Source organism: Phascolarctos cinereus, unplaced genomic scaffold (genome assembly GCF_003287225.1).
Source record: "Phascolarctos cinereus isolate Bilbo 61053 unplaced genomic scaffold, phaCin_HiC Scaffold_1;HRSCAF=81, whole genome shotgun sequence".
Lineage (NCBI taxonomy): Eukaryota > Metazoa > Chordata > Mammalia > Diprotodontia > Phascolarctidae > Phascolarctos > Phascolarctos cinereus.
In genome coordinates, this window is record NW_027555514.1 from 173,836,121 (window position 1) to 173,850,785 (window position 14,665).

At 32.0% G+C, this 14,665-nt stretch overlaps 1 protein-coding gene across 8 annotated transcripts in view; it reads left to right on the top strand.

The window, feature by feature from the left end:
* SOX5 (SRY-box transcription factor 5) overlaps positions 1-14,665 on the top strand; it is a 1,266,595-nt gene that overhangs the window by 809,295 nt on the left and 442,635 nt on the right. The gene's annotated exons all lie outside the window — the stretch shown is intronic.

The following is a 14,665-nucleotide window of genomic DNA, read 5'->3' on the forward strand; positions in this document are numbered from 1 at the left end:
GCGACATTTCAAACATCTTCATTATTGTTATATCTGGTATATGGTGATTTATGATCAGGGATCTTTGATGTTACTATCGTAATTGTTTTGGGGCACCGTGAACCATGTCCATATAAGATGGTGAACTTAAATGATGTATGTGTTCTTGACTGCTCCACCAACTGGCTGTTTCTCATCTCCCTCCTTCTCCTCAGGCTTCTCAATTCCCTGAGACACAAAAATATGGAAATTAAACCAATTAATAATCCTACAATGTCCTCTAAATGTTCAAATGAAAGAAGTCACAAGACTCTCACTTTATGTCAAAAGTTAGAAATGATTAAGCTTAGTGAGGAAGGCATGTCTAAAGCTGAGATAAGCTGAAATCTAGGCCATCACCCTGATAAGTCAGCCGCAATCAACACTGAGGCAAGACCCTACACCAGCAAAAAGGTTACAACTCTTTGAAGGCTCACTCATTTGATGGTTAGCATTTTTTTTTTGCAATAAAGTATTTTAATTAAATGTACATTTTTTGGACATAATACTACTGTACACTTAATAGACTGCAGCATACTGTAAATAAAATTTGTGTATGCATTGGGAAATCATGTGACTCACTTTATTGTGATATTTGCTTCATTGTGGTAGTCTGGGACCAAACCCCGACTCTGAGTTATGCCTCTATACAAAAATTAAGAGGAGGAATCTATGATTTTGTCAGCATGGGAAACTTATAGTATCAGAAGTCCCTACATCAGCAGAGATCAAACCCATTCATGAACTAGTAAGTAGTTTTAGGAAGTAATTAACAAGCATTTTAAAGCATCTACTATTACTCCAGACACTTGCCTGGCCATGCAAATAGAAAAGAGGGTCCATGTTTCAAGAAGCTTACATTTGTGTGTTGTGGTGGGGAAGTACAAAATGTCCACATAAATAGAGAACATATGCAAAACAAATGCAGTGATTTGGGGGGGGGTGAAATATGGCACTATCAAGTGAAGGAATTAGGTAAGTATCTTTGAAGAAGACACTTGAGCCGAGCTTGTAGTAAGCTTTATCATTATTGCTGATATTAAAATAAAATATCTCCCTTTTGACATATTGATTTCTTCACCTTATACTTTTTTACCTTGTTAATATTTCATCCAGTCCTCAGAAGTATATAAATAAGGGTGATTAATTCACGACTGTATACCATGGATTGAGTCATCCATGTATTCAAAATGTTTTTGGGGATAAAGTCCATGTGATAAAAGAATAGCTAATGATTTAACTGTCTTGAAATCAATCCATTTTAGACTTGTTACCATTTCATTCCTTCCTTGGTGGTAAGAGCAAACTATACATTCTACCTGAACTATATCTTTTTCATGCCCCCCCTTTGGTCATAATGATGGAATATTCTAACCAGATTGTTTACAAGGTGACATGTATGATGCTCTACCTTTGTTTAAGAACATTTCACAGAAGTAGAAAATGTAATTAAGTGAGCTAGGTTGTCATTTTGAAAATGACTGTGGATAAACATATTGATGATAATTTATAGGAAAGGAGTAGTAAGAGTCCATCCCATTAGTTGATAAACAGTTATTTAGATTAAAAGGAAAATTCTTCCAGTTTGATATTTTTCCTGTTCTCTCCATTTTATCTGGTGCTCTAGCTTGCTTTCCTATGGACAAAAATTATCGTTTTTTATGTTCAATCCCATGTTATTTGAATGCCCCACAAAATGCTGGGTATCAATCTAAACCAAACTATGAATTTTTTTTTCCACAATGGAAGTGCAGTGAGTGCAGTGATACAACAAATCTTTTTGTAACACATCTTTCTTTACAATAAAAACCCATTTCTTTGTTTGAAAGACTTAAGTCCTACACACAGAATAGAGGAACAATTTACATAAATAAGAGTCACTGATGAAGTATTCACAAATACTGAATCTTATCATAATGAGTCCTAACTCTCCTGGATCCTTAGGAAATTCAATCTCCTGTAAAGAAAATGGTAGGAACATTTATCTACAAACCGTTAAGAATAAAAATATGTCAAGCAACACCATGTTCCAAGTCCCTGATCATTCAACTTAATTCAACAAGCATTTATTAAAATTTAAAAGGCACTGTTCTAAGTACTGGACAGTGGGAGTGGGGGAAAACAGACCCTGCCAAGGAGTTTGCTCTGCACAGTTGGATACTACAAGATAATTTCAGAACAGAGGGCACACTAACAACTAGTTTGATTAGGAAAGGCTTCTAGCTGAGATTTGGAGGAAGCAAAAGATTATATTTTATTAGAGAAAGAGGTGAAGAACAGGTGCATTCCAGGCATGGTGAGCAGCCTGTGGAAATATGCAGAGGAAGGAGATGGGATGCTAAGTTTGAGGAACAGCAAGTAGATCATTTAGGCTAAAATATAGAATGCATGAAATGTCTGAAAAGTGAGTCTGGAACTGATTGTGAAGGACTTTTAATAGCAATATGAAGAGTTAGAATTTTATTGTAGTAAATATAGGTAACAACATAAGATTCTTGAATAGGAGAGTGATGTGGTCAGACATATGCTATAGAAGGGTAGCTAAGTGGCATAGTGAATAAATTGCTGGGCCTTGAGTCAGGAAGACTGATCTTCATGAGTTCAAATGAGGCTGCCGACATTTACTTAGCTGTGTGACCCTGGCCAAGTCACTTAACTGTTTGCCTCAATTTCTTCATCTGTTAATGAGCTGGAAAAGGAAATGGTAAACCACTCCACTATCTTTGCCAAGAAAACCCCGAACAGGGTCACGAAGAGTTGGACATGACTGTAAACAATGCAACAGCAACAAAATGTTGTAGGAAGATTATTTTGGTAGCTTTTTGAGAAGCTGTATGGAGAGAGGAGAGATTAGAAACAAGAGAATCCTATTAGGAAACTATTGCAGTAATCTAAAGCAATATTCTCCAAATTTTTATGGCATTTCTATCAATAAGAAATAATTATGCAATCTAATATATACATATGATTTATTTGTAAATTATATGCATGTGCTTTTTCACTAATAATTACTGATTATTTGGGTACAAAACTTACACAAAAATGGGAGTTAAGAGGATGAGATAAAAATGAAATAATATTAAAGTTGATGGATTTGGTGATCATTTTTCAGCTAGTAATCAACTATTTTGGAGGAAGCACTCTTATTCTAGCACAGTACTTCCCAGCTTTTTCTTTGAAATCTCCACTCAATTCATCTGATTTTTGTTTTCAACGTGCCAGTCATTATGCCTTCTGAAATAATTGCTATATGGGACATATCTGTGCTTAAATTAAAATGAATTAAAGTTTGTTTTGTGATTTGTAAGATAATTGAAAAAGCCCTAAAATTATACAAATTGAGGGTTATCAATAATTGTCCTACTATTAGCATCCTTCAAATAGGATTGAAAATGAAAATATGTATATTTGGATCTATCTTAGGAAACTCTGGATAGTTTTCTTTTAATAGGACCAGATATTCACCTGGTATTTCCGTATTCAAGAATTCAATTATCAATATAATTAGCATATGCATTCATCATAGTAGGCCCTTAATATCATTTATTCATTGATTAAAAGTAGGTTTTTTGTATATTAGAAACTTGACAATCATAGGAATAAAAAACGTACAAATATAAGGTTACCATTACAGTAGATCATTTGTATTTGACTAAAGTAATATTAAAATAATATTAAGACAAAATCAACGAACTTTCTAGTTAGCACAATATTTATTAATATTGGTTTTATTTTTGAATTTCTACACATTATACATTTCACTAATCAAGTCTTTGAGATTTTGTTAATGATTGTTTCTTCCCTAGCCATATTTGTGAAAACTGAGTTTTGTTATTTCTTCAAACATATCATCCTTCTAAGTCGGTCCATGCTCTTCTATTATACCAGATTATTACTATTTATTAAAATTGCAGTAGTTCTGGAAGTACCTTAAATAAGCACTGTTCCCTAAATTGGTTTAAAATTATTTCACTGGGCAAATCAATGTCTATTTTATTAAGCCCAAGTTGAATTGCCCTAAATTAATTATAAATGATATTGTAAGTGAAAGAAATCACAGAATGTAAAAATGGAATATATTAGTAATTGAGGGTCATATTCTTCTGTCAAAATAGTGGAGAGATTGGGTACAAACTGCTAGAAAACAAATTTGTAAAACACAATACACATTCATTCTGTTACCTCCTTTATAACTTCTCTATTTCTTAAAAACTTATTTATACGGCTAGCAATATCAAGAATAGTTGATTTCATATGAATTAAATTAATCTCCCATGGCCACTGATGGAAGAATCACTCAATAAGAACTGATAATTAATGATCAATTTAGAGATTACTCCATAAAAATTTTATAAATGTGGTCTTGTACAAGTCCTGCTGAATAAGCAGCACTTTAATGACCTGCCCATGGCTTTTACTTATGCTAATGAGACAAAAATGGGTGTGTTTAGAGAGCTACCAATTAAGCTTTCTTCCCTACCTGGTAATCCATGCAAATCTTAACTATTTGAAGTTAGGGAACAAATAAAGTCTATAATAAAAATTTACTGCAATCACATGGGCAACTAGCACCTGTCCTATCTGACCATTATGAATGAGTTGCAGTATGGTAGACATTTTTTCATTGAGAGTACACATTAACTATTTGATCATCAAGAACTCAGAGGTATCTCTGGGTATGAGTTATATTTTTTGGAAGAGGACAGAAATCAATTAGTATAAATGAATGATACTCTTTATGGAGGGAGAAGAAATTTATTTAGAATGTGTCAGACAGAAAATCCCTTTCCCTACACTTAAAAACTACATAAATATTATGGCAGGATACGTGGAAAGCAACATTCCAAGTTCTAAAGCACATCTTGAAGTTTTCTGTGGAAAGAATTTATACAATTTGAGGAATATTGATATTGGGTAGAAAATTATATCATCATAAAGCCATTTCTTTAAATATGTAACAGGAAAAATCAAAAGATGCCTAGTATGCCTTTGTTATGTTTAAAGCTTCTTGCTAGGATATTTACAAAGCGGAATTCAGACAAAATATTTGAAAGTATTCATAGAACAATTTAAAGGTTCAGAGTAGTTGGCTTAGTTTATAATTCAATAAAGATTTATTGAGTAGCTATTACATCTGAGACAAAACTGTGCTAAAAGGTCCAGAAAACGAAGTGTACAAAGACATTTTTAAAAACTGGTAAAAAATGTGAGTCCAGAAAATCCAAGTTTCTGCTATTCATTTCCTGAATAGTAAGTGTTTCCTAGCACCAAAAAGAGTGTGAGATAAGAAAAAACCTTTGTATTATGGAAAAATCTCTAAGTAAGGGGCAGAGCCAAAATGACTGAGAAAAGGCAGAGACTACTTGGGGGAGCACTCTCAAATCATCCTCCAAACAACTTTAAATAATGCCTCAAAATTAGTTCTAAAGTGGCAGAACCTACAAAAGGATAGAATGAAACAATTTTCCAGTCTAAGACAATATGGAAGGTTGGCTAGAAAGATCTGGTGCACCACAGTGATATTGGAGTGCAGTGCAACACCTGGTAAGCTAGCAGCAGGCTGGAACTCTACAAACCAAAGGGCTTGGGAGCAACTGAATCTATAGCTGAGGCTTCCAGAGCTCTTAGTCCACATATGGTAAGAGTGTTAGACAATTGGTCAGAAGGAGAATGCTCAGGGTCCCTTTGCTGCCAGTGTGTGCAGGACTCTATTGCATTGCCCATATGCAAATCCAGGTCACAGTCCTGTGTCACAGGCTCAGGTCACACCAAAGCTTGTGACTGCAGAGGAGCAGGGACCCTGGCCACAGTTCCAGGGTGGAAAAGAGTGCTTTTCATCCCTCAAATACCAGAGCACAGGCCAGGAGAGTAGTAAACCTACCTCTCCTTAGATCATAGCACCTTGGAAGAAAACTTACAGACCCCAAAAACTGGCTCTGAAAACAGCTCCACAAAAATCCTGAAGCTTGGGACAGTGTTCCCTCTACCTTGGAAGTAGAAACCAACTTTAACATATAGGGAAATGAGCAAACAACAACAACAAAAAAGAGCCTGACCACAGAAAATTACTATGGTGATAGACAAGACCAAAACACAAAGAAGGAACAACAAAATCAAAACTGCTACATCCAAAGCCTCAAAGAAAAATGTGAATTGGTCTCAAGCCCAAAAAGAATTCCTGGAAGAGCTCAAAAAGGATTTTAAAAATCAAATAGATGAGTAGAGGAAAAATTTGGAAAAGAAATGAGAGTGATGAAAAAAATCAATAGCTTGGTAAAGGAGTCACAAGACATGCTATAAGACCTTAAAAAACAGAATAGTCTAAATGGTAAAAGAGGCAAAAATAGTCAAAGACAAAAACTCCTTAAAAAGAAGAATTGACAACATGTAAAAAGATGTAGAAAATTCACTGAAGAAAATAATTCCTTAAAAATCAGAATTGGGCAAAGGGAAGCTGATTACTTCATGAGACATCAGAAACAATAAAACATAATCAGAAGAATGAAAAAATAGAAGTAACTTGTGAAATATCTCACTGGAAAAAACAACTAACCCTGAAACAGGCTGAGGAGAGACATTTTAAGAATTATTTAGACTTCCCAAAAGACATGAGCAAAAAACAAATAAATAAATAAATAAAATTTTTAAAAAGATTTAAAAAGAGCCTAGACATCATCTTTTAAGAAAGTATTAAGCAAAACTGCCCTTACATTCTACAATCTTATAGTAAAATAGAAATTGAAAGAATCCACCAATTACCTCCTGAAAGCAATCCCAAAATGAAAATTTCCAAGAATATTATGGCCAAATTCCAGAGCTCCCATATCAAGGAGAAAATTCTGCAAGAAGCCACAAAGAAACAATATCATGGATCCATGGTCAGGATAACACAAGATTTAGCAGCTTCTACATTGAAGGCTTGGAAGACTTGGAATATGATATTCCAGAGGGCAAAGGAGCGAGGATTACAATCAGAATTACCCAGCAAAACAGTATTATTCTTCAGAGAAAAAAAATGGATATTCAATGAAATAGAGAGTTTTTAAGCATTCCTGATATAAAGACCAGAATTGAATAGAAAATCTGACTTTCAGATATAAGACTCAAGAGAAGCATAAAAGGGTAATCAGGAAAGAGAAATCATAAGGAATTAAATAAAGCTAAACTGTTTATATTCCTATATGGGAAGATGACATTTATGACTTCTAAGAACTTTATCATTATTAGGGCAGTTAGAGGAGGGCGCAGGTATGAGTTGAATATGTTAGGCTATCTAAAAAAAATAAAATTAAAGGGTAAGAAAGAGAGATGCACTTGGAGAAGTGGGTAGGGAGATGTTGAATAGGGTAAATTTTCTCACATAAAGGAGGCACTTAAGGGCTTTTACAATGGGGGAAAAGATGGGAGGAAGGGAGAAAGTTCTTGAGCCTTATTCTCATTGGAATAAGATGAGAGATAATAACAAACACACTCATTTGGGTACAGAAATATGTCTTACCCTACAGGAAAGTAAGAAATGAAGGGGATAAAAGAAGGAGGGGACTAACAGAAAGGTGGGCAGATTGGGGGAGGTGGTAGTCAGAAGGAAAACATTTTTGAGGATGCACAGGGTGAAAGGAGAGAGAGAAACTAAGATAAATGGGACATAGGATGGATGGGAATGCGTAGTTAGTAATTATAAGCATGAAAAAAATTTACAGCTAGTTTCTCTGATTAAGACCTCATTTCTCAAATATACAGAGAACTGAGTCAAATTTATATTAAAAAAAAGAGCCATTCTCCAACTGATAAATGGAAAAATGATATGAATAGACAGGTTTCAGGTGAAGAAATCAAAGATATCTGTAGTCATATAAAAATGCTCTAACTCACTATTGATTGGAGAAAAGCAAATTAAAATAACTTTGAGGTACCACCCCACACCTATCAGATTGGCTAACATGACAGAAAAGGAAAATGAGAAATGTCAGAGGGGATATTGGAAAATTGAGACATTCATACAATGTTGGTGAAGTTGTAAACTCATTCAGCTGTTATGGAGAGCAATTCGGAATTATAACTAAAATTTATAAAACCATGTATACACTTCAACCAGCAATATCAGATTTGTATCAAAAAGAGATAAAAAAAAAGGAAAAGGACTTATATGTACACAAATATTTGGAGCAGCTCTTTTAATGGTGGCAAAAAAATTGGAAATTGAGGGGATGCCCATCAATTATGGAATGGCTGAACAAGTTGTGATATATGATCATGATAGAATACTATTGTAATATAAGAAATGACAAGCAAGATGCTCTGAGGAAAAAAAAATCAGGACTTACATGCTTTGATGCACAGTGAAGTAAGCAGAACCAGGAGAACATTGTACACAGTAACAGCAATATTTTATGATGATCAACTATGAATGACTTAACTATTTTCAACAATACAAAAATAGAAGATGGTTCAGAAGAACTTATGATGAAAAATGCAATCCAACTACAGAGAAAGAACTGGTGTCTGAATGCAGATTGAAGCATACTATTTTTAACTTCATTTTCTTTCTTTTTTTTTTAATCTGTGTTTTCTTTCACAACATAATAAATACAAAAATATGTTTTGCATGACTGCATATGTATTACTCATATCAAATAGCTTGCCTTCCCAATGAAGAGAGAGGGGAGAGAGGGAGAGAATTTGGAACTCAAAACTTTTTTTAAAAATTGTTTTTACATGTAATTGGGAAAAATAAAATATTTGACAAAAAAGAAAAGTATGTAAGGAATCCTGAAAATTTAATACTTGAAACTGAAATCTAAGTTAATGTACACTTTAATTCAGCTGACATTTGTCAAGCAACATACAAATCAATATGCTGAAATTATAGAGATTTTTTAAAAAATTACTTTCCCTGCCCTCAAGAAGTTTACAGTTAAATGAGGGGAAGAGGGAAAAAGGGTGAAAGAACAAATAATGATACTACAAGAGACTGTAATAAGTGTAAAGTAGAAACCCATACAAAGTTATCTAAAACAGTCTGAGGAAGGGGAGAAACCATTTTCAGCTGGGGAATTAAGGATACATTCACAGAGGTAGTAGCCATGAACCACTTTGAAGGAATAGAGGAATTTGAACAGAAAGCATTGTGGAGAGTGTCACTGTTATCAAGAATTGCTTGGACTAATGTACAGAGGTGGAAATATTCAGAACAAAATTCTGGTTGGACTATTAAGGGGAATAATATCTTTTGTTTTGGAAAAACTAAGGAAATGAAAAAAAAACACTTGTTCTTTTTGTACAGTTTGATTCGACAGTTCCAAACTAGAGGAATTCTTTGGAGTGAAATTATAGAGAACCACAAATGCCAGGCTAAGACTTTTGCATTTTATCATTAGGCACTAGGAAGTTAAATAGTCAGACTTTCTTTATCAGCAGTAAATGAGAATACCAATCTTCCTGTGGTCCTGTCAACATTGGACTTACCAATCTTTTCGAATCTTTGCCAAGATGGTGGACATAAGGTGATGGAGTTATTTTCATTTCTCTGATTATTGGTGAACTTCAGAATTTTTTTTCAGATGGATTGTTGATGGTTAACAATCGTAACCTTTTTGATTGTTACTTCTTTTGAAAATTGTTTATATTATTTCACTTATTGTCTATTGGGGAATGGATTTCAATCTTATTTACTCAAAGGTTTGAGTCAATTCCCAATATATTTTTGGAGATCTAACTTTTATCAAAGTTATTTTATGTCATTGTCTTTTCTACACTTACCCATACCTTTTTATTATTATTATTATTATCTCTTGGCAGATTCTGTGAGTGAAAAACATTTAAAATCTTATACAATCAAAATCATTTCTTTTACCTTTTATACTCTTCTCTTATCCCAACTGTGTTCATAGATGCTTCACTAAGCCAGTTTTTTCTATGTGCTGACTTTTTTATTTAAGTAATTTATACATTAATAATTTATTGTGGTATGTGGTAGAAATGCTAGTCTAAAACCATTTTCTTTTAAATATGTTTAATTCAATGGGTTTTTTTTTATTATTATATCATGGTCATTTAGGTTAAAAAAAAAACAACCTCTTTCATCCCCTTCAGGTGGCATCCTCTCTTATAATAAATAAAAATGTCCTGCTTTTTCCCCTGTAAAATGTCCTGCTTTTTCCCCTGTTTGTACTAGGTCATTTTCTAATATTTTTGCATTTCAAAAAGCACTAGCTTTTGGTTTTAGATGTATGGTTTTGATCTTATTAAAGAAGAACCCTTTTAATTTCTTGGGCATTTTTCAGGATTTTTAACATAAATAATTATAGTGTTATATTTTAAAAGGCTTTTTTTGAAACAATTATGTTTTTTAGTGTTGAACCATCCTTGACTCATCGGTATGAATGTAGCTTGCAGTGAATTATTTTCTGAATATATTATTATAGTCTCCTTGAACATATTTTATCCAAATTCAAAATTTAGGAAATGCTATAGAATTCAATGTTTTTAATAAAATTCAAATATTTTTCATTAGTAAAATAGATCTGTAGTTTTCATTCTCAAATATGTCTCTTTCCAGTTTGGTCCTCATGAACACATGTGTTTCAAGAAATGAGGTTGTTATGAAGCCTTCTGTATCTATTTTTTTGACAAAAATTGTCATGGATTTTAATTTCTCATTAATTTTTGATATGTTCTGGTTGTATATCCATCTGGTCAAGATTTTTTTCTTATCTTTTTATCAGTTCATTTATGGATTACTCAGTATTTTTTCCTGCAATTGGATTGTTCAAGAGCTCTGGTTCTGATTTTATAAGTTTCAGTATTCTATATTTTTGCACATAATCCTGAATTTTCTTTGAATTTCTCTTTATTTACTTTATTTACTCTTCACTGTTAATTCACTTTTTAGGTTTATATTATAATTTTCCTCTTTCCTTTTACTGATCAATTTTTCTAATAGTTTACTTTTGATCTTTACATTTCATCTTAACCCAAATAGGTCAAGTTTTAGATGGTTTTAGTCATTTTAAGAGATCTTAGTTTTCTTGATCATTTTTATAGTCTTCTTATTTACAAGTTTCTTTAATTCATCTCTGATTTTAAAGATCCTTTGTTCTTGTTTTAGGGTTGATTATTTATTGTCCAAGTTTTCATTGAACTCCCAGTTAATTGATGCTGAATACTTTCTATTAAAATACATTATTTGACACTCTTTACATTATCAATATTTTTGTCATCTTATCTGAAATCATGACTGAATCTTCTGAAGCATTATAGATTTTGTTCCAATTCCTTTCTCCCAAACTGTATTTGCCTATATGTTTTAAATATGAAACAAATTTTTGAGTTTATATCTTTTTATCTATGCCTTCATTCTCTTTATTTTTCTTGTGGTAGTTAATCTACTTGCATGAAGGGTTGTGGTTGTTACATTTTTTGTGAGTGTGTGTTTTATTTTTACCCATCAAATATTCTTATGTTTTTTCTACTCTTTTAAGTGAATGTTTGGTTACTGTGGTATGTGTATGTATGTATGTGTATATGTATACATATATATAGATACACACAGATATGTATAATATATGTATGTATAATATATGTATATGTATACACATATACATACATATATATATGTGCTAATATGTTCCCAATTTTTTCCTTCTATCTCCACCTCCCACTCATTATTCTGCTCAATTCCAAACTTCATTGAATTTTCATTTATTGTTATATCCATACATTAATGTATAATGTGAGTTCAATGTCCAAGCATTTCTCTGCTACCTTTGTCTCTTCCTCTTTCACACTCCTTTTGCAGCTCATATAAGAATCCTTCTTACCCCATCCTTCATTAGATCCATTCTCTTATTTCAGTTATGTTCTATATTTAACAGCAAATGCTTCTCTAAGCAATTGATTTCTATGTGAAATCACACTTCAGGGTAGAAAGGAAAAACATTGTCCTCACGCAAAAAAAATGTATCTAAATGATGTTGATTGAAGGATCTTTTTTTTCAGAGAGTGACAGTGATACTGGAAAGAAAGGATGATGCTAATCTTCAAGTCTTTGATCAATTAATTATAGTGTGCTACAGTAGCACCAATAATTTCCAGATTTTCCTGTTTGTAAATGATATGTACTACCTCTGGCTTGTGTCAGCAATGTTTTCATTGTTTTTTAGGATTCTTAGAGTATTAATTGGTGAAGTAAGATGCAATCAGTTACCTTTGCTCCCATTTCTATAGTTTGGATTCTTTAAGCATCATAGTTGTTTAAGGGAGCAAACAAAGGAGAAAGTGAAATAGGAATAAAGTATGACTCACTTCCTAGTTGATTTATTGGTTAATTTTTCAGAGACGTAGGGTTTTGCTTTCATGGTTTTATATGAGTCTTGAGAAAAGACCCCAAAGCCTAGAGGCTCATCATCTCAAACAGCTAACCACCAACCTATATTGAAACTCATGGTGCAACAAAGAACAAAGGTGATTTTAAATTTGTTCCTAGTCTTAATTTATGATTTACCTTTTAACTCACAGTGCCATGCTGTGGAGTAAATAAAAAGGTTACTATTTACTAAGGGCCTATTGTTTAGCATTTTATAATTTGAGGATTTTTGAATCTCTAAGATAAGACATTTTGTGTGCATGTATAATTTTATAGAAAATAATATGAAATTATTTATATTAACAGAAAGCATTGCACTTGAAGGTAAAAATAATACTAAATAGCAAACATCTTTATTTATTATATAGTGAAAATCACTGGGAGGGAGCATGGCACAGTGGAAAGAGTCTACCTCTAAAATCAAAGGACATAAATTGAAATCTCCTTTCAGATACCTATTACCTGTATGAGATTAGGTAGCTTCTGATTATTTTATTTCTTGATTTTGGTGAATTTCATTTATTCATTTTATGGTTTGGTAATTAAATTTCTTACATTCACATAAAGTAGTTTTAGATATTAGTATTTTCAAAAACATTGCTTTGTTTTATCAGTTCAACTGTCTTTTGTTTTCAGTTTTTTGTATTTTTTCATTTGATTTTATTTTTGTGCTTGCTAATTTCTTAACTGTTTTTCCTTTTTAAATAATTTGCACTCATTTTATCAGTCCTATTCTTTTTTTTGTTTTCAGAAATATAATTTTTAAGATTGTTTTACCTGCAACTTATAAAATTTAGTATATATTTTCAGTATTATACAAGTTTCTCTGGAATATAATTATTTCTTGGTCTATGATTTTTTCTTTCACTAATTTATTATTTATTCTTCATTAAAGTCTTCTTAGCATATTACTATTTATATTGTCACTTATAAAATATTGTTTGATATTTCTACCTTTATAAATATATTTATGAGTTTCTTGTTCCTTGCCACATGACAGATTTTTAGAAAAATGTCATGTGTAACTGACAATTATACATATATTTCAAGATACTCATTAAACAATTGAGATGAGTCTATCAAATATATTTTCCCAGAATTATCTTCATTTCCTTCTAATTTTCTTTGATTTTATCTTTCTAGTACATTTATCAGACTCTGAAAGAGGAACAACAAAGTCATCTACCATTATCGTCTTACCAGCAAGGACTTTTGTATATGTTTAGCATTTTATTTTAGTATTTCAATGATATGCCACTTTTTACATATATATTTAACATTGCTTTTATTTGAACTGTCATACTTTTAAACATAATGTAGTTTCTTTTGTTTTACTTTGCCCTATTCACAAACTAATTGAAACTCCTACTTTTTGAGAGTTATATCATTCACAATAAATTTAATTCTAGGCCTTCATTTTAATTCTGCATGAGTTCTTATATTTTAAGTGTGACTTCTATGCATCAAATTATTTGATTCTGTTTTCCAATGCATTATGGCATTCTCTTCTATTTAATAGGTGAATTTAGTCCATTAATGTTCAAAATTATAATTTTTAAGTATTTTTGCCATCAACTTATAATGTTACTTTGAAAAATTATAATTACATAATTTAAATTTGATCTGCCTGAAACAATATAATACTATGAGCCCTGCATTTCCCAGCTAATCTCTTTCTCTCTCCCCCATATCCCTATCATTTTTCTCTTTTTCCTTATTTCCCTCTTGTTCTCCCCTGCCAATATCCCCTCTTATTTAGATCTGATTAGTTCAGTGTTTGAATCCAAATACCTTTATCCCACCACAAACTCTTTGAATAATCTTTATACATAGTAATTATTCCAAAAAATATTAATTGATTTATTTCTCTTCCCTCTTTCCCCCACTATGTTTCTGTCATCTTCCCTTTTATGAAGTTTGCCCACAATTGCTTTCTCAGCCATTTTCTCTTGGGCATTTCTGAAGAAATAGTCTTAGTTCCTTGCAGATTTTAACTTGTAGCATATCACTTATCTTGTAGTGCTATATCATTTTTTTTTCTTTATCTTCCTTTGGTTGAACTTGTTCACCACTAGTTTCTCTAATTAGAATGATTAAAATTCTTCCATTTTGTTGAAGACTCATCTCTTTTTTTCCTATTTATGTACAGTTCTATAAGGACATATTGTTATGAGAAAATTATTTTTGTTTGCTTTGTTATGATTTACAAAAAGTCATATCATTTTGCTTGTTTTTCCTTGGTATATAAAGGTTCTACTCTTGACTGCTTACTAGACTGCTAAA